We start from the raw sequence: 25,647 nt of genomic DNA, 5'->3' as shown, positions 1-25,647 counted from the left end.
CGGATGGACAAACTCTAACGGAAGATGCAGAGAAAGCAGAAAGGCTTAGTGCCTATTTTACATCTGTTTTTTCCCACAGGTCAAAGTGTTTAGGCACATCTAGAGATGGCCGTAGCCAAAGGATAGTGTCTGGGTGGCAGGTTAACATGGATAGAGAGGTTGTCGAGAGGCATTTAGCTGCACTGGATGAAAAGCTCTGCCCATGAGACTAGGAGTTCGATCCCAGCAGCCTGCTCAAGGTTGACTCAGCCTTCCATCCTTTCAAGGTCAGTAAAATGAGTACCCAGCTTACTTGCTGGGGGGTAAACAGTAATGACTGGAGAAGGCACTGGCAAACCACCCTGTATTGAGTCTGCCATGAAAACGCTAGAGGGCATCACCCCAAGGGTCAGACATGACCCGGTGCCTGCACAGGGGATACCTTTACTTTTACCTTTAGGGCTACAAATAGCATATACATATAACTTTAGTTATCTTTCCTCCAATTCCACATAGAAGTTCAAATTCCATTTCTGGAACATTCACTTGCAAATTAACTAATCAGCCAGATCTCTTCTGTTCTTTAATGTTATATTTATTGTAATTAATCGATCATTTGAAATAATGACGATTATCTCTTTAAATGACTGCTATTCTATATTATTCTATATATTATTATTATTATTATTATTATTATTATTATTATTATTATTATTATTATTATTATTATTATTATTATTATATGAATTTATTGCCCGCGGCTCTTGGCAAAGCCAACTTGTGGTGGATTACAAGATAAAATAAATAAATACAATCCCCTAAAATTCCCCCTAAAACACAGTAATTAATAAAATACAATCTAACTCCTGTGCTGTCAGCTTTTCATTGTGGCACAAGGTGAGGGAAACAGGCAGGTTAGTGAGAGGAGTGGCAATATCACAGTCAATAATCTAAGTGACAGGTATCTTCCAACAGAAAAGTTTGCATAAGTTTCCAACAAAGCGGACTATTCTGAAAGTGTTTCTATGAATATCATTTCCTCTTTCCATAGGTCATTGAAGGCTGTGCTAGTTTCCATATAAACTTGGGCTTCTTTATTCTGTTCTGTTCCACTATGGTGTTGGGCTTACCAGCTGTCTCCCCCTACCCCCCCTACCCCGCCCTATGGCAGGCATTAATTATGTCCATATGTTTTACTTGCATTATCTGGAAGATGAATGCCAGAGGAGACAATAGATGCTGAATCCCTGCCTCCTCCATGATGGCAACAAGCTCCCCTCACCCACAAGATTTGTTTTAGTTTAAATTTACCCCCATGCCCACAAAGGAGATCACCCGTCGATAATGTCAAACTTCACTTTGACCACCCTATAAGTAAAAAGTATAATTGCCTATAGAACAGGGATAATATCTTTCATCAGCCTGAAATTTGGCACAGAGGGTTCTTTCAGCACGGGTTGCAGTCCAGGAGAATTTAATCCATTTATTTAGAAGGAAAAAAATTCACAATAGATATATTTCCCATTTAACAACTAAAACATTTCAGTACATATCACCAATTCCAACCCATGATGTGACCATTTATTTAATTAGAAGCAAGTTCTCATTATTTGAAGGATCAGTGTAGTCCAAGTTTACATTGAGGGACTAGAAAGACTAACAGATTTATAATGGCATAAGCTTTCATGGGCCAAAGCCTGCTTTATCTGTTGCATGGAAATAAAAAGGGCATTGGACAATGACAACTGATTGCTCAATAAATTGATTGGAATAAGACCTTATGTTGCACTGGAATAAAATTATATATCAAGTGATGGATCCATTTTTATCTGCTTTCCAAATTTTAAAAGACCTTCATAAATACTATTAACTATTAAAGTAATCTAAGGAGACCTTCCTATATTGAAATATATGGAATTGTATTTTAATAGGCTGGTAAAATATAAAATTTCCTAAAATTATTGATTTTTAAAAACTTGAATGTCCTTTAAAAAGTTCTTATTTCTGTTTTACTCACAATTGCCACTTGTGTCATATATATAAATCCATTTTCCATAGCCACTTCACCAAAACCTAGGTTATATCCAAAATTTACACTAGAACTCTTTCTCCCCACTTTTTGGCAGAATCATTTTGCTATATTTCCTTGCATCTTCCCAGCTTATTAGTTGCAATACACAATTTTTGTATAATTTGGTGTTTAGTATAGACTTTAACAGAGTTAACCCTTCTAAGCCAATTCAATTCAGTGTACCTAGTAGGGTATGACTCTGCTTAGACCTGCCCTGTGCAATTACAGAAGAGACAAACCATGCATATCCTGTAGCAACAACAATGAAAGAGAAACAAAATGCTGCCCCTACAATGACCCATCTTTTGTGAAGTCACTATCCATTGAATGTCACTTTAACGGCTAACCTGGAAAGATGAGGAATTTCATCGTTGACTGGCATAATGTAGATGTAAAGTGTCCCTTGGACTGTATGCTTGCCATCTGTCAGCTGAATGGTGAAACTATCCTCTAGGCTTTCTGTGTCACCATGCATGTACAAAAGCATCAGTCCTATTGGAGTAAGAAAGGAGGAAGGGAAGCAAAAATTATAGACAACTTGAATACCTGGAATACAGCTGTCAAGCCAAATTTTAAAGAGAATCGACTTTGTAGTAGAATGCAGGATATCAAAGTATGGCAGATAGGAATTGGTTTAAAGTACACCAGGAGGCTGAAGCTAACATAACTGGATGAAGAAGAAGAAGAAGAAGTAGAGTTGGTTCTTATATCTTGCTTTTCTCTACCAAAGCGGCTTACATTCACCTTCCCTTTCCTTTCCCCACAACAGACATCCTGTGGGGGGGGTGAGGCTGAGAGAGCCCTGATATCACTGCCCGGTCAGAACAGTTTTATCAGTGCCATGGCGAGCCCAAGGTCACCCAGCTGGCTGCATGTGGGGGAGTGCAGAATCGAACCTGGATTGCCAGATTAGAAGTCCGCACTCCTAACCACTACACCAAACTGGCTATCATTTTAGCACTTGGAAATAGCTAAGGTCCATATTACATCATAAAATGGTATTTTAAAAATTTAATTCTAATACTTCCATTGTTCAACAAATCAGGTAATCAGAGTACTGAATGTCTTTGCAATATATGCAGAATGAAATAAAAAGCTTTTTTTGTGTGTGACAACTGGAAGGAAACAAACCAATTGAACCTTCAAAGAGCTTCTTGCGTCATCACCACAAGAAAATGAGATTTCTTACATTCTCCATGATTGCTATGGCAGTTTCAAATTCCCAGCACAAGGGACAGCTGTGGAATGTATCTGATTATGAACCATTTCAAGGAGGATTTAGTAGTGACTTTTTGTAGATGACCTGGTAATGTGAACATTACTGGTACCTGGAAAAAAATTCTTTGTGCTGTGGCTCAGTAGTATAATATCTGCTTTGTACCCATAAAACCTTAGGTTCAAGCTCTCCAGTTAAAAGGATTAGGTAGTAGATGACATGAAAGACTTCAACCTGAAGCACTGGACAGCTGCTGCTAGTCAAAATTTCCTAATCCTTTTAATTGGAGATGATAGTGCTTGAACCTGGAGCCTTTTGTGTACTAAGTAGATGCTGTACCACTGATCTTGACAGATTAATGGTGTCAGCTTCAATTGTCTAATGTCCATTAAAATCACATAAGCTACCTTCTGTGAAAGTACATTACAGAAGTAAATGTTTTAAGTTTTCTATTGCTATTAAAAGATGCTTAGGATTAATTTTTTGTGAACATTCAAGAGAATATATTCCAGAACTATGAAACAGAGAAACATACTGCCAAATATCTGTGATATCCACATTTGGTGGAGCTTCTGCATGACAGTCATAAAATTTATAAGGAATTTGATATGATCAGTCCAATAACACTCTGGAGTAATTTTTCAATGCTGCTCTTGTTAGTAAATGGACTTTCCATGAGATTGATCTTATCTATTTAATGAACTCTTACAAAAAATAAGGCTGCTGATGGAGTTCTTACCATACAGAAGTGTCTGCCTTTTAAGGCATTCACTACCCATTTCATAAACAAAGTGGATGGATTCCATGCTATGTACAATGACATACAGGATTCACTGCTGTACCATGTTCAGGCATTTACTTCAATGACTTTTAAGAAGGGATTAGGCAAATTCACAGGTGCTAGAGCATTTTCCTGATAATTGTTAAAGACAAAGTGCTAGATTACATGGATTTCCATTTGACTTATGTGGCAATTCTTATCCCTTTATATTCACTTGGTCATAGAAGCCACTTCATTTATGGTATTTAAGTTATGGGAAGTTCTGACAGTGATTTTCAAGTTATCTTCGGGGAGGGAACATTAAAAACACATATTCCTGCAATATTTTCCCCAGATCTTCAGAAGAATACCTCCTATTTTCACCTAACCTGATTCTGTAGATTTTTCTATCAACACAGTTCATAATTAGATTATGATACTTCTAGTATTGTTTTTGTGAGCCATTTCTTTGCCACACCATTTATTGGATTACAAGCATACCCCCAAATGAAGACATCAGATCATAAGTGATGAACTAAGACTTGGTTAACAATTCCAAAGGAATTGCAATAATTACATTCAATCTTAAATTGGATTCTGTTAGTGTGAGCATCCTAAATAGTTTCCCAATGGATCTCCCAATATATAAGCCACATCAAGTCCACATCAATCCTTCCAAATCCATTAAGGCCAAATCAGCGTAACCCAGATCTTTTAAAATACCTAACCCTGTCCCCCAAAGAAACAGGCAAAAAAGGGAATATCTCAATGCCTAGTTGGGGAGAAATAATTTCCGCTTGGTCCTAAGGTAGCCAGCTAATCCCACACAGCTTCTAAAGAAAAGAAAGATTGGTCAGTTTTCTACAGCAGTGTAGATAGATATTTAATGTCTAATAACTCTCACTGGGATTAAAACAGCCCTCACAACATGGCCAGCCAATTTAAAACTGTGGTGATGGCAATAAATAAATCCCAATTAAGTGGGATGCTTCCTCAGTTATAAAGTTCTCCAGGCCTTGCAAAATGGCACTATTCCATCAGGCATATGATTGAGGCCAGAACAAGCATTAAAATTGGTTGGTCTTCCTCTCCTCCAATAGCATACCCACCCCCACCCACCAGCTCAACTGACCAGTGACATTGGTTGGATAAAAGATTGAATGAGAAGTCAGAGAATAAGGAGGATGGTTTTAAAAGTTCAAATGTTTTATTGTATTTGATTTTACTGTATTGCTTTATATCTATTTTAACATGTTGTTCACCACCCCAAGCCTTGCTGGAAAAGTTGGTTTATAAATTGCATATGACGATGAGGAGGAGGAGGATGAGGATGGTAATGACAATAACAATGACAATGATAATAATATGGTCATTAACTTTAAAATTGTTTATTTTTTAAATGCTTTAGTGTTTAGAGTCTGGGTATCTTACATATATTTAATATCAAAACAATTATTTCCCAAGCCATTAATTAATGAATTACAAAATGCAAAATTATGAATCATTCTCAAATATGAAAGAAAAACATGTGAGGTTTATTTTCTTTGAAAAATTCATTTCAGATCCACTTTGGTTGAGATTACACTCATAGAGAAAGTAAAATCAGAATTGTTTTAATAGAAATGGATATTATCCAATTTATGACAGTCACAAAATAGAATCAAATCTTGGGTGAATTCAAAGGAACTTGAATGCATTAGCAGATGTTCACTGTTTGCAAACAAGGAGGAAACTGAAGGGATAGTATTAAAATGTAGATATTTATAGGCACAATTAGGTCAGTTGAGTGACTAGTGTTACTCAAGATGCAGAATAAAAATATTTTATCTGCTTTCATTCCGTGCATCACAGAAAGTTGTCAAAGCACTGCCAAAAAGGAAAGAAGTGACTGCTTAAATACTGTAATTTACCAAAGCTTCGTGAAGGAACATTTCAAATACAGATGGTATTAATACATCCTATGAATTCCTCGGACAATTCTTATCCTAAATACTCTTGTAAAATTATGCTGTCAGCTTCTGTTTAGTATCCTTTGCTGAGTATCTCTAAGTAAATACACGTACAGAGTTTGTTCCCCTGGAGAAAAGAAGATTCCTTCCTTCTTCCCACAAAGTTTTCTAAATATGTACAGAATGATTTCTTTTTGTGAAAGGATTGCTTGTGTGGACACTACATAGTTGTGCTTTTGCATCTGGTCTCATGTTCTCACCTTCACAGATCAGAATTTAATTTGGGCTAATTTCTGTTTTCAGCTATCCCTTCTAGCACCACTGCTTGAGATGAAAACTCCATCTTTCCCCCTATTTTCAACCAAGTGATATATTTTACTACTAAGCTTCCAGTGTAAACTGTAGCCAAACAGGAACATGCACTTGTTATTAGCTGGGTTACTGTCCAAAATTATCTAGCAACTTCCCTGTCTACAGTTGAACATTCTCTTGAAACTTTGATATGAGTGAGGGAACTAGTGAAGCCCCTCATGAGCAAAATCACTGTTAATGACTATGACTATGAAACAACATTCCTGAAGCTGATGTGTGCCTCTGACCAACGTGGTGACCCTGGAGACAGCTTGTATACAATCATATCATGGAGTTAATCCTTCAGATTCTCCACATCCCAGCTCCCTGTTGCTATGTCCTCCTTTTATTCCAGTAACTCCTTAAATAGCAGTATTACTAATTACTTTACCCCTACAGTGGAAACCCAACATGAAGATGTTGTATCTCATAGGAACTAGATTACTGATTCATCACAGCCAGTCACACATACATATCTGAGCTCTAGTATTTGAAAAATGTGAACTGTTTTTAAAGGGCTGGAGAGGCTTTCTATATCAATCAATATTTATTTATGGTCATTCAGGCCAAAATTAGGAGGCTTTCTATAAAGGAAGTCTTTACCATGTGGTAGGAAAACAAGTAGTATGAGAAGTACTTCTTTGACAAAAGGTTTTACTTCAGGAGAGTGTAAAATCAAACCCCTTTGACCCTTTCAGTTTAAAATCTAGGAGGTCCTTCAATTAAAGAGAGGAATGTGTTCTGTGCAAATCTGGTTCAATTATATTTAAAAGTAGCTGCCCCAGTCCTTCATATTGGTTCTCCATTGAAAATAATGTTCCCAGATATCCAGAACCCACCCCAAAATGTATATTTAACCTTGGCCCAGTAATGTTCTACCTGAAAATCACCAATCACAACAAAGCTCCCCACCACTTGAATCCTGGATCCAAAATTATAATGAAAGCTTTCTCAGAGCACACTCCTATATCAAACTGGTTAAATTTGTTTACTTCATTTATATCCCTCTTTTCTCCCCAAGGGGGTCTCAAGATAGTTTACATTGTTTTCTTCTCCATTGTATCTTCACAACAAGTCACAACAACAAGTGTGATTGGCCCAAAGTCACCCAGCAAGCCTCAATGGTAGAGTATGGCTTTAAACCTGGGTCTCCCAAATTCTAGCTCAATACCACACTGGCATCTGTCATACTGAGTCAGAACATAAGTCCATCAGGGTTAATATTGTGTTGGTCCAGGGTCTCAAGGAAAGGATTACCTGATTCTTTTTAATCTTAGAGATGCCAGGGATTGAACGTGAGACCATCTGCATGCAAAGCAGGTGCTCCACTATTGAGTGACAGAATGATTCAGGAGGTACAGAGCTATTTTAGTTTTGAAACAAAACGGTTGACATTTTAAAAATTATAAAAGACTACTAAACTAAAATAATTCCCATTTAAAGTTTTATAATACCTTCACTCTCTATCTCTTATGTTGTTGTTAGGTGAAGAGAGATCTTCACTCTCTATCTCTTATGTTGTTGTTAGGTTGTTGTTAGGTCCGACCCATCACGACCCCATGGACAATGATCCTCCAGGCCTTCCTGTCCTCTACCATTCCTCGAAGTCCATTTAAGTTTGCACCTACTGCTTCAGAGACTCCATCCAGCCACCTCATTCTCTGTCGTCCCTTCTTCTTTTGCCCTCAATTGCTCCCAGCATTAGGCTCTTCTCCAGGGAGTCCTTCCTTCTCAAGAGGTGGCCAAAGTATTTGAGTTTCATCTTCAGGATCTGGCCTTCTAAGGAGCAGTCAGGGCTGATCTCCTCTAGGACTGACTGGTTTGTTTGCCTAGCAGTCCAAGGGACTCGCAAGAGTCTTCTCCAGCACCAGAGTTCAAAAGCCTCAATTCTTTGACGCTTGGCCTTTCTTATGGTCCAACTTTCACAGCCATACATTGCAACTGGGAATACCATAGCCTTGACTAGGTGCACTTTTTTTGGCAGGATGATGTCTCTGCTTTTTAGGATGCTGTCTAGATTTGCCATAGATCTCCTCCCCAGTAGCAAGCGTCTTTTAATTTCTTTGCTGCAGTCCCCATCTGCAGTGATCTTGGAGACCAGGAAAATAAAATCTGTCACTACCTTCATTTCTTCCCCATCTATTTGCCAGGAATTGAGAGGGCCAGATGCCAATTAAAAATTTTAAATTGTTGTTGTTGTTATGTGCGAAGTCGTGTCTGACCCATCGCGACCCCATGGACAATGATCCTCCAGGCCTTCCTGTCCTCTACCATCCCCTGGAGTCCATTTAAGTTTGCACCTACTGCTTCAGTGACTCCATCCAGCCACCTCATTCTCTGTCGTCCCCTTCTTCTTTTGCCCTCAATTGCTCCCAGCATTAGGCTCTTCTCCAGGGAGTCCTTCCTTCTCATGAGGTGGCCAAAGTATTTGAGTTTCATCTTCAGGATCTGGCCTTCTAAAGAGCAGTCAGGGTTGATCTCCTCTAGGACTGACCGGTTTGTTCGCCTTGCAGTCCAAGGGACTCGCTTGAGTATATTTTTCTGTGTTGTGCAGACCAGGATTACCTGCATTGAATCCAGTCTGGTATACCCAGGACTTTCCCACAGAAAGGTTATATTAAAAGATTCAACAAAGAACACCACTCAAGGCACTCTGGTCCTTTGTGTTGGGATGACTGAACACTTGGGACTTTTCTATCTGTGAAGTGGTGTCTTTACAGGTCAGATGGAATACACCTCTTCAGGGCACTCTGGACCTATGCTTTAGACTATGGAGTGTAGGTGACTGAGCAGCAGGACTTCTCCCCTGTGATAGGTGTGTGCAGTTGAATTGAGTTCTAAAGCTGGATTGGTATGCATATTACAGATATCTTTGGCTTGGAATTGCAACCAGGCAAGGTAAGCCACTTCCCTCCTGTGGGGTTTAGGCATTGGCTGTGGAACACAATGCAGGTTGTGCAGAATAGGCTCCCTGCATCATCAAAAGGGGGAGTCCCCTTAAGGAACTCTGAGGTGGGGTAAGATATCCAAGAGGGCAGCTGGAGCAGTCATGAAATCAGACTGCTCCTGAAACTAAACAGGCCCAGCCCAAAAATAGCCGCCAAAAAGCACCCAGAATTGATCACTCTAAAAAAAGAAACAAAAACAAAAAGAACCCCACCAACTTAACTACAGATATCTGAAGAAACGCAAAAGAATCGAAATAACAAAACCACTACAAAGAGAAACAAGAACAGATAAGAAGAACCAAAGAAAGAAAAACAGAAACGGTAAGAAAACCAACCAAAGTAAAACAAACGAAAACAACAACGGCTGGCTAACAACAAAGCCCTCCGGGATTGCCATCAAGGACTGTGCTGGGGCTGCCCACTGACCATCTACCAAGCCTGAACAGCCCCACGGCTGGAGGAACCTGGAGCTTGCTGAGAACAGCCAGGGAGAGCCGACCAGCAGATCCACTGGAACGGCCTGTCAGTGTCGCTGCGGGAAACGGCCTGCTGAAGAGGGACCCTCCTGCAGCCGCCCGAGCGGAGCCGGACTTCAGCCACAGCTGACCACTGTTACTGTGCCACGCCCACCATCAGCACCGCGGCCACCACGTGAACGGGGCCGGACCCTCTGCTGCGGCTGTTCCACCGCCGAAGGTCGACAGGACACCATTACCACGCTTCGCCTTCCATTCAAGCCCACAGCTGCCGCCCGATCAGAGCCAGGACCCCGCAGGAACGGAGCCTGGACTTCTACTGATTCCGCCTCGCCATAGCTGCGCCGTGTCCACCACCCGTGCCCAACCGCTGCCAAACAGAGCCTGACCCTTTGCTGCTGCTGCCTGTCCATCGCCGACCCTGCACTACAGCCGAGCGACAAGGAAAAGAAGCAAACAGAAAAGAAAGAAGAAGGAAAGGAAAAGGAACACTCACCTACAGAACAATAAAGAAAGAGAAGTACCAAGCCCTGGGGGGGGGGGAACGGGACTTGCCATAACTATCCCATCTGTAGGGGGGAGGGAAGAAGGTACAAACGGACCATTTATTATTCTCAGAAGGGGGAAGGGAAATCAAACGGACTAACAAACTGAATAAGATTGATACCAAATCCGGGGGGGGGGGGACTTGCCACAAATATCCTATCTGCAGGGGGGAGGGAAGAAGGCACAAACAGACATTCTCAGAAGGGGGAAGGGAAATCAAACGGACTAACCGAGCTGACTAAGATTGATGCCTATTTCAAAGGGGAGGGAAATTAGAAATTAAGCAGGAAGAATTTAGGCGGGAAGAAAAAAAAGCAGGAAGAATTTAGGCGGGAAAAACTGTACAGACAGAAAACGGAGGGGAGGGGGAGAATAAGGGGAAAACTTCAAACAAACTAAGAGAAGAATCAAGTGGAAACATTGTGGTGTGCACAGAAAAGGGGAGGGGAAAAAAGAGGGGGGGGGAGGGAAAGAGCAGGGGTGGTGGGGGGGAATAGAAAAAGGAGAAAAAAATTTTTTAAAGGGAGGGAAAGAGACAACAATCTATGCACAGGAATTATAAAAAAGGGAGAAGAATTAACCTCCAACCCTCAACCTAACGACAACCCATCTGACCATTGACTGACCCAAATTAAATTAACACCTTACCCATCTACCCATCCGAACAATTATCATCAACTGATCTACCACAACCCCACCATCAATTAATCAACTAAATCCTAAAATTGAACTACCCAAACCCACCCCAAAACAATCAATTCTACCAAACAATCAATTCTATCAACTAATTGAACTACCCAACTATCGCCTGAACTATCCAAGCCACCCCAAATCAATCAACTCCACCAACCAATTGAACTACCCAACTACCAACTGAACCACCCAAACCCACCCCAATCAACCAACTCTAACAACTAATTAATTCAGACCATACCTAACAACCCACCCTCCACTTGCCAAACAACGCTAACTGTCCAACCCAATTCCACACAACCCACAAACATCCAGTCCCAAATCACAACATGAAATAACACAGAGGCCACACATACACCACACCCACCACACACCCTGGACTGGGCAACCCTGAGGTGCTGCAACAGGCGATCGGGGCTACCCCTCCAGATACACATCCTACACAGAGCACATAACTGTCACAAATGGAACTGGGAAGTCCTGAGAGGCTATAAATAGCGATCGGGACCAACCTTCCACAGATACACAAAACCCCACACCTACATTAGAAACCAGCAATAAGCACAGAACCAGGGCGGGCAACAACCCTAGCTAAACCGCAAAACCAAGAACTAAAACCAACAACGTCCATGGAGCCCATCATATTTGAAAGAACGGAGGAAGGAGAGAAAGCGGGGGCCCTGAAAGGGTCAGGGATCCCAACAATAAGGGGCAGAGGCAGAGACAGCGGATGGCGGCGACCAAGGGGCCCGGAAATCAACCATACACGGGCCCCCTCCAGACTCCGCCCCATCCCTCGCGACACTAGGGTGGAGGCAAAGGTGAATAACCCGCCTCTGACACTGGTGCTGTGCAACGCCAGGTCAATAAACAACAAAACCTCTACCCTGCAAAACTATTTTGCAGAGCAAAGAGTGGACCTGGCGTTCGTGACAGAAACCTGGACCAGGAAAGGTGAAACAGTCGCCCTCAAAGACCTAGCCCCTGCCGGGTTCTCTGTCCTCCACCAGTCTCGGACAGCGGGGCGGGGAGGAAGGGTGGCAATCCTGACCCGAGAGGCTTTCTCCTTCAGGGCCCTTCCTGCGCCGTCAATACCAGGCATTGAATGTGTTGGCCTCGGATGGGGATCAACCGAGAGCGTGGCCATCTGGTTAGTGTACCGCGCGCCCAATGCACCACCAGATGCCCTGCCTGCCCTGCTAGAGGCGGTGGCGGCCTGGACGCTACAGTTTCCCAGTCTATTAGTCCTGGGGGACTTTAATGTCCATGCTGAGCTGCCGTCCTCTAAAACTGGGCAGGACCTAGTGTCAACCATGGCAACACTAGGGCTCTCGCAGTTTGTTGTTGGCCCCACCCACCAAGCAGGTCACACCCTGGATCTTATTTTCGGCGTAGGTCTGAATGTGGATCTGGTCACGGCAACTGCCGTGCCATGGTCAGACCACTATGCCCTGAAGGCTCGGCTATGGCTACCACTCCCACCTCAGTTGGGCGCCGAGCAAATTTTAGCTCGCCTGCGGAGACTTATGGATCCGATTGGATTCCTGAACGCTCTGCGGGAGCCAATGCCTCCTGGCACTTCTCTCAATGGCCTGGTCAACGACTGGCATGACAGACTGCTGGCTGCCATTGATGAGATAGCCCCCCGACGCCCTCTCCGGCCCCGTCTCAAGCGGGCCCCTTGGTACACCGAGGAGCTTCGCAACAAGAAACGGGAACTGAGACGGCTAGAGCGAGTTTGGAGGAAGACTCGTGACGAAGCCTCGAGAACATCTTATAGAATGCAGATGAAGGCCTATGAGATGGCGGTGAAGTCAGTGAAACGCAATTTTTACTCGGCTACCATCGCATCCGCAGACTCACACCCAGCTCAATTGTTTAAGGTAGTTCGGTCTCTTACTGCCCTGGCTGAAGGGCAACAAAACAGTAGCCAATTGGACATCAGCTGTGAGGCATTTGCGAGTCATTTTGCGGATAAAATCTCGACACTCTGCCATGACCTCCCTCCAACCTTAGATACAGAAAGTGAACTAGAGGCCCCTTGGCCGTCTTTGGAGAATACCTTGAGTAACTTCAGACGACTCACGCTGACCGAAGTGGACAGGATACTAGCAACAGCGAGGCCAACCACATGCCCACTAGACCCTTGGCCATCCTGGCTCCTAAGAACAGCGGACATAAGGATAAAGGGCCCCCTCCGGGAGATAATCAATCTATCTCTCACAACAGGAGAATTCCCGGAGGGACTGAAAGAGGCTGTGGTACGCCCACTGCTGAAAAAAAACATCCTTAGACCCGCGAGAGCCCAACAACTATTGACCCGTCTCGCATTTAGCATTTCTGGGGAAGATGATTGAAAGGGCTGTCGCAAACCAACTAACAGAGTACCTGGAAGAAGCTTCGGTCCTAGACCCATCCCAGTCAGGCTTCCGGCCTGGCCATGGGGTAGAGACAGCGCTAGTCGCCCTGACGGATGACCTCCGTCGCCAGTTGGACCGAGGCGGGTCGGCACTGCTGATATTACTAGACCTCTCAGCAGCGTTCGACACAGTCGATCATGAGCTTCTAGCTCGCTGCCTCACCGATGCCGGAATACGAGAGACAGCCCTCCAATGGCTGATCTCCTTCCTCCGGGATCGTGGACAGAGGGTTGCAATTGGAGACAAAGCATCAGACCGTCGTCAACTTACTTGTGGAGTCCCACAAGGAGCGGTCCTCTCTCCTATCCTATTCAATATCTTTATGCGCCCTCTCGCACAACTGGTACGGAGGTTTGGGCTGGGTTGTCATCAATATGCCGATGACACCCAGCTCTTCCTCCTGATGGATGGCCGCCCTGACTCCCCCCCAGAAGCATTAGCCAGCTGCCTGGAAGCAGTGACGAGATGGCTGAAGCAGAGTCGTCTGAAGCTCAATCCTTCAAAGACGGAGGTCCTGTGGCTGGGTAGGAAGGGCCCATGCGAGGAAGCGTGCCTGCCTGCCATGGATGGAGTACAGCTCTCTACGGCTGACTCTGCCAGGAACCTAGGCGTGATTCTGGATACTTCCCTTACAATGGAAGCCCAGATCACAAAGGTAGCGCGGCTGGCATTTTACCATCTCCGCCAAGCCAAACTACTAGCGCCCTACCTGGCCCCGGAACACCTAGCCACAGTGATCCATGCGACGATCACCTCTAGACTGGACTTCTGTAACTCGCTCTACGCAGGCCTGCCCTTAGCCTTGACCCGGAAACTACAGCTAGTCCAAAACGCAGCGGCCAGGATCCTCACAGCAACACCGTGGAGGTCCCACATCCGGCCCATTCTCCACCAACTGCAGTGGTTGCCAGTTGAATTCCGGATCAGACTAAAGGTTCTGGTAATTACCTTCAAGGCCATTCGCGGTCAGGGCCCAGTGTACCTGAGGGACCGCCTCCCTGCCTATGCCCCTAAAAGAGCTCTGCGCTCCACCGCCACCAACCGGCTAATGGTCCCTGGCCCTAAAGAAGTCCGCCTGGTCTCGACCAGGGCCAGAACATTCTCTGTCCTGGACCCCACCTGGTGGAACGAGCTCCCGGAGGAGATCAGGGCCCTGACGGAGCTTAAACAGTTCCGCAGGGCCTGCAAAAAGGAGCTCCTCCGCCAGGCATTTGGTTGAGACCAGGCACAACCAACAGCGAATGAAGGGCTTACACATGCTTTTCTATTTAGCTTTTGGGGCTATGCTTTGTATTCAAACACTGGAGTTAGAAAGTGTTTCTATATTATCTGCATAGACACCTTTGCAGATTTATATGCAACAAATGGCATAAGTAATTGGTGAGAAGATCAAAGCATAATCCTTGCTAATTTAAAATTTGTGACTCTTGTGCTATGAGTGGTCTTTCTATTTGGGTTTTTTTTGTAAAATATTGTAGAAAGAAGGGGAAAATGATAGAAAGTCATTTTGTGAAAGCAAATTGCTGCAGTGAACTGTGGTTTCCAGTAGAGGACATCCGCAGTTCACATAATATAAATCTAGTTTCTTGCAGATGCTACCTGAAAAGCTAAAAAGGGGTATTCTAAAGGATTCAGAACTATGGTTTTGGTTCATTTCTCTTCCAGCTCATGCCTGCAATAGATCTGAGAAATACATGTTCATGTTTCTTACTCAGTCTAATTAATCTAAGTCAAGCAGCAGTGTATTCATACCATGAGCTCTCAAAGAACAGGCCAACTCAAGATGCTTTGCTATCCTAGGCAAATTAACATTCTACACCTACCCCAACATCATAGATTTTTTGGAGGTGAAGCAGCATCACCCTTTTCTCCCACAACTGTTATATAGCATAGTTTATTGAGTTAGTTTAATTTTCCTCTGGTTTTCCTGACGAGAAAGACACTATAGCAATCCTTGCAGTTAAAAATTTTAAAACTTCATTCCTTGTAATCAGGAGGCCAGTGTAGTTACTAAATCCTACACTAATTCTGCTACCTATTTTAATCTGAAATGTTGTCTTTTGGAATGCTCAAAACTACCAGTTTATTCCATTTGGATTAACACCAGACTATCATAGGGGATCCAGGGTCGGCACAGGAAAATCCACGATAGCAATATGGTACATAGTTTGAATTCTAGTTTTGATTCAGTGGTCACTGATGAAAGATATAGCTGCATTCTCAGTAACAATGATCCCATCTATATGCTAAAACCACTACTGCAGTGCCAGTGCTTCCTGCTCGGTCTGTACCCCGCCACCCCCCCATTCCAGCAATATTAGCTCATATATCAGTGCTGTATTCATATGCATCTCTTTTACATTATTCATATAGGTGAATGACTGAGGTTTATTGTACAGTAAGCTCCTTATTTTCAATAACTATATTTTTACAGTTCAGATTCATTTCAAAACTGCTTTTGAAATTCAGCACTGGGAATTACATATTTAAATTATTGTATTTAAAGCAGTAATGTTATGAAGTAGTCAAATTAAATAACTGGGAAATTTAATACATTTTGAATATTAACAAGAAAATTTGAAAGTTTATTGAGGTTATGAAAACATGCTTAAGATTTCCACAATTTATCTCAGCTCTGTTTTCCCCCTGCAATTGGATAACTTCACAGGAGCACCCCGATTAATTTGTACCAGCTCTGCTTTCAGAGAGTTATACAATAAATGAGACAAACTCCTGGCAAAGCATTACCTTGCATGCTCCCCAACATATGCACACATATTTATTTATTTAAAAAGAAGCCATACTGCATATGTCCCACACTGGGTATTTTTGCATTTTAACTAACATATATTGAAGAGTGTGGAGCTGTCTCATTCCTCTATTTGTAGAGTGTTTACTTTCATGTCATGAAGAAGCAAATCAATGTGTCTAAACAATTCAGATACCTAGTTACATGGCTCATCTGGTATGTTGGTTCAATTCCATTAGAAATTATTTTATAAAAAACACAATCTGATTGGGAACATGAGCTCATATCAGTGATCCCAAACCAGTCTGATGGTGTTCACACCTGTCAGATAAGGTCTGAATACATTACAAGTACATTTTCCTCATATTTGTAGTGTGCATGCATTTAAAAAGATTTAAAGGCACTTATTCAAAACCCATTTTAGAGTTATTTCACATTTTCTATTAACTTGCATATTGGAATATAGCATAAATGACATTAGATTTGAATGACTGCTCAGGCATGTTTTTGAAGCACTGAATGGTGACACTCATGATACGTAAGGCATTTGGTTTTTTTATACTATTTCCACACCAATAACAGCATTGTATGAACCACCCTTCAGACATATTGGGATATACAGCTTGAGTCACTTCTGACTGAACTTTTGAGAGCCAGCTTGCTGTAGTGGTTAGGAACGGAAGCTTCTAATCTGGAGAGTGGGATTTGATTCCCCGCAGCTTATCCACATACAGCCAGTTGGGTGACCTTGGGGTTGCCACAGCACTGATAAAACTGTTCTGACCAAGTAGTTATATCAGGGCACTCTTGGCCTCACCTACCTCAAAGGGTGTCTATTGTGGGGAGAGAAATGGGAAGGCGAATGTAAGCCTATTTGAGACTCCTTCGGGTAAAGAAAAGCAGCATATAAGAACCAGCTTTTCTTCATCATCCCTCAACTACTTTTCCAATAGAAAGCAATCTCTCAATTCTCCTTATCAGTGAAAGAATACAAAGTCTTCTACAAAAAATTCTTGTACAAGAAAGTCTTGTACAAGAAATTCAACAGATTTTGTGGATTTCAAACAGAAATCTTTTTATCTTCTTTGGACATGTGCTCTTATAAAACAATGTGCACTTCCACAGCTGGGTAGATTTTTGAAATTTCTGCCAATGTTGCTTGCATAGCTGAATTAGCAAACCATATGGGGGGGAGGGGAGGGAGACGCAGTCTCCCAAATGCAGTCACCCAATTTCTATTTGAGGAGGGAGAAAGGCATGGGAGGAATTAGTGATTTACCTAGTATAACAACATCTGAAGACTATTGCTATTTTTAAAATTCCAATGAGTTATAGCTACTATAGCAATGAATAAAGGGTTACAAATTTTCTGGGGTCAAGTCACAGGTTACTTCCAGCAACCCCATAGTGCTTTCAAAGCAAGAGACCTTCAAATGTGGTTTGCTATTGTCTGCCTCCACATCATGATCCTGGTATTCCTTGGAGGTGTCCCATCAAATACTAGCCACGGTCAACCCGGTTTAACTTTTGAAATCTGATGAAATCAAGCTAGCCTGAGCGAATGCAAATCTCCAGTAGATTACTCTGTTCAACTTCCAACAGAAATTAAGCCAACTTTCCGTTGTTGGTCACTCACCAACCAAAGGTTTCAGTGTGCTTTTTCAGCTCAAACATGCATAAATACATTTGTGATTGAAATGCACCAGTAATGCATTGTATTAAGAAACACTCAAGCTTTAATTCATCTTCAGGTATTCTGCAACCCAGTGCAGAATACTTCCAGGAGAAATCTCTTTTGCTTTGAAATTAAACTAGCATGAGTGTAGCATTTTATTTTCACATGTTTTCATTCAGGAAGTAATACCAGCTGAGAACTTTATATATAGGCCTCCCCTTCAGCATATAGAACTTCTAGTTATCTGTGTGTTTACTCCTAATAATTAGGGATGTTTGAGTTCCATTTGCCCATAACTCACAACTTGCCAATGATATATTTCCACCCCAGTTTTTATAAAATTTATTTGAAGACCTGCTGCTAACTTAGCATGTATTTGATATATTAACAATCATACCAAGATATTGTCAAATCATTCATTGACATTTGCTAAGTAGCATCTTTTCAAGGATTGCGCACACTCACAGGAACATGATCAACTTTCTCATAAGCACATTGTTTCTTACATAGATGGTGCTGCCTCACAGGGGCAAGCAAATCTGAATCTACCTTGAATATCTGAATTAATATTAAAGCAGATCCTATCTTTTACTGTTCCCATTAATGATTACTTTGTATAACTGCTGATGTATGCTGCTCAGCAAGGTTGTTTATGTGCATGGCTTTGTAAAGGATCATATAGGAATAATAATTCCCCACCATATTGGTTGTTTAACTTTAAAGGCCTATTTTTCTGATCCATTCCCAACCACTTGTTTGGTGTCTGCCACACCAACAGTTGTAATTTAAAATAAATAAATAAATGTGTAGGTTCCATAAATGCAACTATGCAATTGCTATGCTATCACACCTGTTTCAGCACCATTCAGGTTTAAAAAGGAAATGTGATTTGCATTATTTTGCAAGCCTCAAGGAATTTCAAAGATAATCTTACTGACCATTATGTTCTTGAGTTGCAGCGATGGGACTTCATTGTTAATGGAATCAATGATGATGCAGAAAGGCATTGCTATAGATTTAAGAAGGCCCTCGCTGACTGATATCCTAAGTAGATCAGAGGTAGGTTCTGAATGTGCGTGCCTGGACCGAAAGCAATTGATATACCCTTCCTGGAGGCACCTTTGGAAGAGAATCAAAAAAGGAAATCATTTAAGTCAAGAATTAACATTTCCAAAATTTGATCACTAGTGGTTAAATCAATAGGAGAATGGCTATGACTTCCTCATCAGGTTACATTTGTTCACTTTTTTTTAGGACAGAATCAAGAAGATAGAAGGATAGAGTCAAGATTTTTTTCAGGATAGAATTAAGAAGATTTGGGTACACATATCTTACAATACAATCCTTTAAGATCCCTTAATCAAACCGAATTCTTTCGTGCTCCTTGTAAATTCACATTTCAATTCAAAGTTCCCAATGAAGAATCGGTCTTTGAGATGCTTTTGGGTAGTAAAAAGTGGAATATAAAAACCAATGTTTCTTCTTATTCAACCTGTTCATGCATGTTCACAACAACAGCATTTTCACAGGAACAGTATTCTTTCAGCCATCAGAACTTGACTTCTAGTTGATCTCTTCTGATCTTCTGGGGAAACTTTGTTCTGTATTCAGCAAAAACTGTTGGGGTGGGATCCGTTGGTGACTCTCAGCTGGAAATCCAGATTTTCTAATTTCTCATCCCTGAAATCCTGCTGTCTCCTGGACTTGCTATGATGCAAACGTTTTTTTCTCCTTTTTGGTGGGGGTGATCCTAAGTCCAGCTGATTTCCCTTCTCTTACCGTACCCAGGCTGTCCCCTTGGACTGTGGAGAAAAGGAGAGATATTAGCTATGATTATTCTATGATTCTCTGATTCTGATTCTATTATTCTAGCTGCTTCTCCCCTCCCTTTTGCAGCTCAGAGATCACAAGCCTTGCTCCTGTCTGCCCAGCTTGGAGGTGGGTAAAAATTAGCTCTTTCTACTTCCCCTTTTGATGCTGTTTTGCTGAATGGGTGAGATCAGAATCTTCTTCCACCAAACAATTGTGAGTCAGTGAACTTAGGGCCAAACTGGAAGTGATGGCAGGCATGGGTCCATCCTGTGGCCACTGACATTTTAAAAGGAGTTCTGGCTCTTTGAAAATAGTAGCAAGGCCCTTGTCTTGATCAGGTGCATGATGCAGAGCCCCAGGAGCTCTGCTCCCCCATGCTTTTCAGGTACATCACTAGCCCTCCAGAACTCAAAAAGATCGGGGGGGAGGGAGATAAGAGCTCCTGGGGCCACCACACCAAGCACCTCATGGGAATCGGCTCCCACTGCCTTTTTTTATCTAACTAGAACTCCTTTTAAAAAGGCAACAGCAGCTACAGGATGGGCCCATGCCTGCTAGCATTTGTGGCTTAATTATTTTGATTTCAATTTTTTTACTGCCCCTCTTGGACCAGCCGTCTTGGGGTGATGTACAAGCAATATAACATTTGTTACAGTAAAAGCAGAAATATTCATATAATTTTTTAAATTAGCAAAATTAAAATACCCAATCTCAGCAACAAAATGCTCTGGTCTGCTGCTAAGGAGACAGGACAGGTTGGAGGAGAAAGGGGGGGAGGGATGGAGAGCCAATCCACTGTTTGTCTGTACCGAAGCTTCAGTCCTTTGTGATCAGCAGTAGGTCAGATTGCTTGGTGCAATCTGACCATATCCCTCATCAGCTCACAGTTAGACTGTGAGTGCCAAATAGGGTTAAGTTTATCTGCCAAGCAAGCTCACTGAAATATTTGCAGCCTTTTGTACAGCACAGCATTTTGCCATGTGAAGTGGCTTACAGTGCCATCCTACGACATTTTCCTGGCAGTGGGCCCCATTGAATAGACCTGATTAGAATTTGAAGTAAACCAGTTTAGAGTTGCCTGGTCAAGCCCAGAAGAACTCTACCCTGTGATTTTAGCTGAATGCTTGTTTCTTTCAGATTCCATGGATGATAACAGAAATCTTTAAACAAAAGTCATATAATGTGTTGTATTATGTCCAATAAAAATAACACAACACAGGGTGGAAGCGTTCAGGTTTTTCAGAACTCTTAATCAGGATGGATTTTTATTTTTTAAGAAAAAGTTGGGTGAGGAAGAGAAAGGAGAGAAAAACAATCTTTCAGGACAGCTTGATGCCTATCTGGAGGCATCCTGTTGTTGGAGTCGGTGCAGACTGTGGCTGGCTGTCATCAAGCTGCATCTCTGACATGGTTGGAACAAGAAGCCAAAAATGGAAGCTCTCCAACTGAAAATCTACAAAGCTCAGAATAACAGAGAAAGCTTCCAGGAGTGTTACAAAGCAGTAGCAGTTTCTGTCTTAGGAAAGTCACCTGAAATCAAGTGTTTTTTCAAATGCACTGGAAAGATTGCAACATTTATGCTAAATATTTTTGCGACTAGGTCTAGGCACATTTTTAGTTGCTTAGATTTATCTAATCATTTAAACAGATTACTTAACATGCATTTTAATTTACTCTTCTCATTCTTTCAAAGTTCAACATGAAATGGGTGCAAAATGGAAAGAGACTATATCTATGCAATTAACAGAGCTATCCTGAGCCATGTTAGTGCTGTGGTGGCTGGATGCCACACAGCTGTGGTGCCAGCATGAGGCAAAAGGTATGGGCCAGAGGATCAACACTTCTCCAAACCTGGATACTGTTCTTAAAGAGATGAGTTCCTGTCACAAGAATCAGCAGTCTGTCAGTGGGGAGGAGGGCAGCACCCACCAGCCCCACTGTCATATGACAGTGATGTTCCGCACACAGAGCTCATAGAGAAGTAAAGACTGATGAGGGACAACAACATGGATGTCTGGGAGCCCCCTGTTCACCACCATCTGTGGCAGACAAATGGCTGCCCATGCTGCTGACAACACATGTGCCACCTTCACTGCAGGCACAGCAGGAGGAGGGGCAGGGGTTGCAAAGAGAGTAAGAGATGTGGTCCTGTCCCTCTCTGCCTTACCTTGCTATGGCAAGAAACCTCTCCAGGTGCCCATCAATTGCCATTAAAGATGCTGCAAGCCCCTCCATCATTTGCTGTCTCCTGACCACTTACAACGTCTTTCTAGCTGCTCCTACTTGACTGCTAACCATATGAAGGAAAGAGTGAGTAGGATGGGCTGTGCTAGACACGGGCCCCATGGCTGAAGAACCTGCAAGTGAACAGAGTCCTCCCTTCCTCTGTGGCACCAGCAGCCACATCCCCTTGTGACAGATGACCAAGTTCAGGACTCACCCAGAACTACAGTCATGTTTCCTTGGCCCATCTGCAGCAGCCTTTGGAGCCTCAGTGCTCCAAAGGGAACGTCAGCAATGTGGGAGTGCCATTACACTGCCCTCTGCCCCTCAGTCCCCCTTGTTACCCAATATGTTTTTCATAATAGTTCAGTCCCCTAATCAGGAGAAGTTAAAATAGTGACCATTCAGCTAGGAATTTCTGCTGTATGAGATGGTAATACCATAAGTAAGATGCACCCCAGCCCAGAGGCTAAGGTCTAACTTCCAGGGGCACTATGGAACAAGGAGGGGTTAATGGAAGAGACTACACATCCATGTGGATGGCCAATTCCTTCATAGTGCAGACCCTCCACATCCACTCAAAGCCACTCAAAGCCACATCCACTCAAATCCACTCAGTGTGGGCACTGAGCCCCAGGATGTTTTTGGGTAGCTGGGACCTGGCTTGGTACACTTGGTGATGATATTAACCCTCATGGTAGTTGTCAGGCGGGGAAGCCATCAAGCAGTGTGATACACATATTGATTGTGGCTCCTCAGTGGCCAAGCTTGCCCAATAGTTGCTACTATGTGTTGTCCAAGCCCCATATTTGCATAGGCAAATATCCCCAGGGCAGCTAGAATCCAGAAGGGACAAATAGGTCTCCATAGCAGACCGCCCTGTGAAATTGGCCATCTATGCTCAGCTACACAGAATGCTAAGCACAAATCCTCAACAAATTGTCAGCCCTTAAGCCAATAGCATCATCTGCACAGTGATTCCTTGTGGGCCTCATGGATCTAGGGACCACTGACAGGTCCGATTGATTAGCAAGCACCTATAACATTTATGACCATTCCCACTGTTGGGCAGTTCATTTTTCCCCAGATTTTCCTCAACTGATTCAAGATGGCTCCCACAGCATACTAAACGGACACAAAAATTATAACTATTAATATTTATCTAAAACAAAAATTGCAAAACTTAATTTTTGGTAAGAATATCCATTGCCTGTTCCATTTCCAAAGGCATTCATACATTCTCAAAAAGACAATTTTGTGTGTCATACAGAGAACAGACTTTTAAAAATCTTTTTTCTAAGTGTACTCCCCCTTCTTTGTGCTACCTGTTCTTATGTGGCTACCCCTTGGGACGCCAGCAGATGAGCTGCTATACTTAAGGGACCTGAAATCTGGGAGAAGTCAGCCATGGAGTGTGGACTTGGCTATCCTAGTGGTATCTTCCCCCCACAATGCACTCCTAGTGGTGCTAGGTGCCCTGTTTGTGTTTCACTTGCCAGTGAGAGGCATATTTCCCGCCACTCCCGAGTTGGCTCGTGGCAGGTTACATGTCATAAAACCCCCGCTAAAAAACACCAGTTAAAACATAATCCCCAACATGGCGGAAAACCCTTCCCCACCCCCCGCTATTAGAGGGGGGGAAGGAGGTAAGATGAAGACTCTTACCTGGAAGGGGGGGTGTAGATCTACCTTGCCATTCTAAAAGTCTGAAACTCACCTGTATTATACCCAGCATTGCTATTCTCATATCCAGGTTTGGGAAGAGTATCAACTTCTGCACAAGGAATATTTGGTGACACAGTCTCTGAATTTGGAGACTTATTGAGGCCCCTCCAAATGACACTGCCAGCCTCCTGAGGCTGTTTCACAATGTGGCCATTTTTAAAGTGTGATGTGGTGAATGCAGGAAACTGGATGTACCACTCTCTATCGCGCATCCCAGAGGTGAACAAGCAGCGAGCAGCCAGGGATAAGACCATATTGAGGGGGAAAAACACAAGAGTCTCTTGAGTGTTCCACCCTCGCTGCTTGCTCAACTTTCCTGATCGCCAAGGCAGTATGGCTTGAGCAGCTCGGGTGGTGTGGCAGCGGCAGCTTGGGCAGTACAGCTTGGGGTCACTGGAGGCAAGGGGCTGAGGACTGGGTGCTCCCCCCTGCTGACTTTCCCTTTCCCAAGCAGAGGCAGTGGAGGCAGGCTGGCACCCTGGCTGGACTCTCTGCGGCCACCACCTAGCCAGGACCAGCCTCCTTTTCTTGCCATGCCTGTATCCCTGCCTCGAAGCCCAGCCAACATCCTAGGGCTGGAAATTTTAAGGATTTGGGGGGAGGGGGTTGCCAGCAGGATCCAGCAGCTCTCTGGCTCCCTTCGTTTTGAAGATCCATTGAAATGCAGCTTCGGTGGCAGGGCAGTGAGTGGGAAAGGGAAGGACTGAGCAGCTAATGAGGAGGGGAAAAGGTGAGACAGGGAGGCAGAGTGTGGAGGGGAGAAATAGTGCAATTTTCTATCCTGCAGTTGTGGGTAGGAGACACCATGTGATTTGGCCCTGCATACAGAAAATGTAAATGTTTTCCAGGTAACTATGCTCAGGACTTTTTTCCAAAAAGAAAGTTAGTTTCTCAATCTCTGAGTCTTCTTTGGAAGCACTGCAATATCATAAACTGATACATGCTGAAGACCCCTTTCTACCACAAACGTATCTCCTTATTAGAAAATGCTGTACAACAAAATTCTTCACATCATTCTGAATTCTTTTAATGGCTTTGATAGCTTCAGACTCAGAAAACCTTTACTGGCATACATCTCTGATAGCTTGTTACAAAGAAAACCTGAAATCTGACCAGAAATTCAATGCAATCACCTATTGATATGGGCAACAGCTGCCCAGAAAAGCACTAGTGGTGCTTTTTGCTTCAGCTAAAGGATTTGTCTATACACGGGTATTTAGGATAACTTAGTCAGCAATATTGAGCTGGTGTGCATATCCACTGATTTGTAGTCAGTACCTGAAGAGTTTGCAAAGCAGACAAAAAACCAGTCCTATTTAATGGTGAGTTTTGTATGATGCAAATACTTCTATTATTTACCCCGTCTTGTTTTTTCATAGCCTATGTGCAAAACACCACTAAAGTCACTAAAATAGCTAAACTCCATTGAACTGAACATTGTGAAACCCAGCTTCTGCATAATGCAGTAGGGAGTGGATTGGGCTGAGTTTCACAGAGGTCGTCATACTCAGCTCCATGGACAAAGCAGAACCTCTGACAGCATCACATTTACTTCACATGGAATCCTGGACACTTCTGGGAAGCAGTGGAGTGAACAAACACAGACATAAAGCTTTGGACAAATTTCAAAAACAAATCGGCACAAACTGATCTGCTAGAAATAGAATCACAGAAGGCAAAGAAGCATGAGGATGTAGCAGAATGAACAAAGGGAGGCTGAGAAAGGCCAAACACAGCAAGTTAACGGAACACTTGGTGCTTTTATAGCACGGACATCTACCGCATATGAAACACAGTCTTAAAGGTAAAGGTATCCCCTGTGCAAGCACCGAGTCATGTCTGACCCTTGGGGTGACGCCCTCTAGCGTTTTCTTGGCAGACTCAATACGGTGTGGTTTGCCAGTGCCTTCCCCAGTCATTACCGTTTACCCCCCAGCAAGCTGGGTACTCATTTTACCCACCTCGGAAGGATGGAAGGCTGAGTCAACCTTGAGCCGGCTGCTGGGATTGAACTCCCAGCCTCATGGGCAAAGCTTTCAGATGGCTGCCTTACC

The 25,647-nt window shown here is 43.1% G+C and overlaps 1 long non-coding RNA gene across 20 annotated transcripts in view; it reads right to left on the bottom strand.

Moving 5' to 3' along the window:
* The window catches only part of LOC143835605 (uncharacterized), a 106,933-nt gene that overhangs the window by 43,837 nt on the left and 37,449 nt on the right, over window positions 1-25,647 (bottom strand). For 19 of the 20 annotated variants that reach the window (XR_013230244.1, XR_013230254.1, XR_013230242.1 and 16 more), the window contains 2 exons: window positions 18,772-19,635; window positions 2,398-2,542 (listed from right to left, as the gene is read on the bottom strand). This is a non-coding gene — a long non-coding RNA (uncharacterized LOC143835605). The remainder of the gene's footprint in view (window positions 1-2,397; window positions 2,543-18,771; window positions 19,636-25,647) is intronic. The other variant, XR_013230253.1, reaches the window with a different exon arrangement.

This window comes from Paroedura picta, chromosome 4, assembly GCF_049243985.1.
Source record: "Paroedura picta isolate Pp20150507F chromosome 4, Ppicta_v3.0, whole genome shotgun sequence".
Classification (NCBI taxonomy): domain Eukaryota; kingdom Metazoa; phylum Chordata; class Lepidosauria; order Squamata; family Gekkonidae; genus Paroedura; species Paroedura picta.
This window is presented reverse-complemented; position numbering and strand designations above follow the sequence as displayed.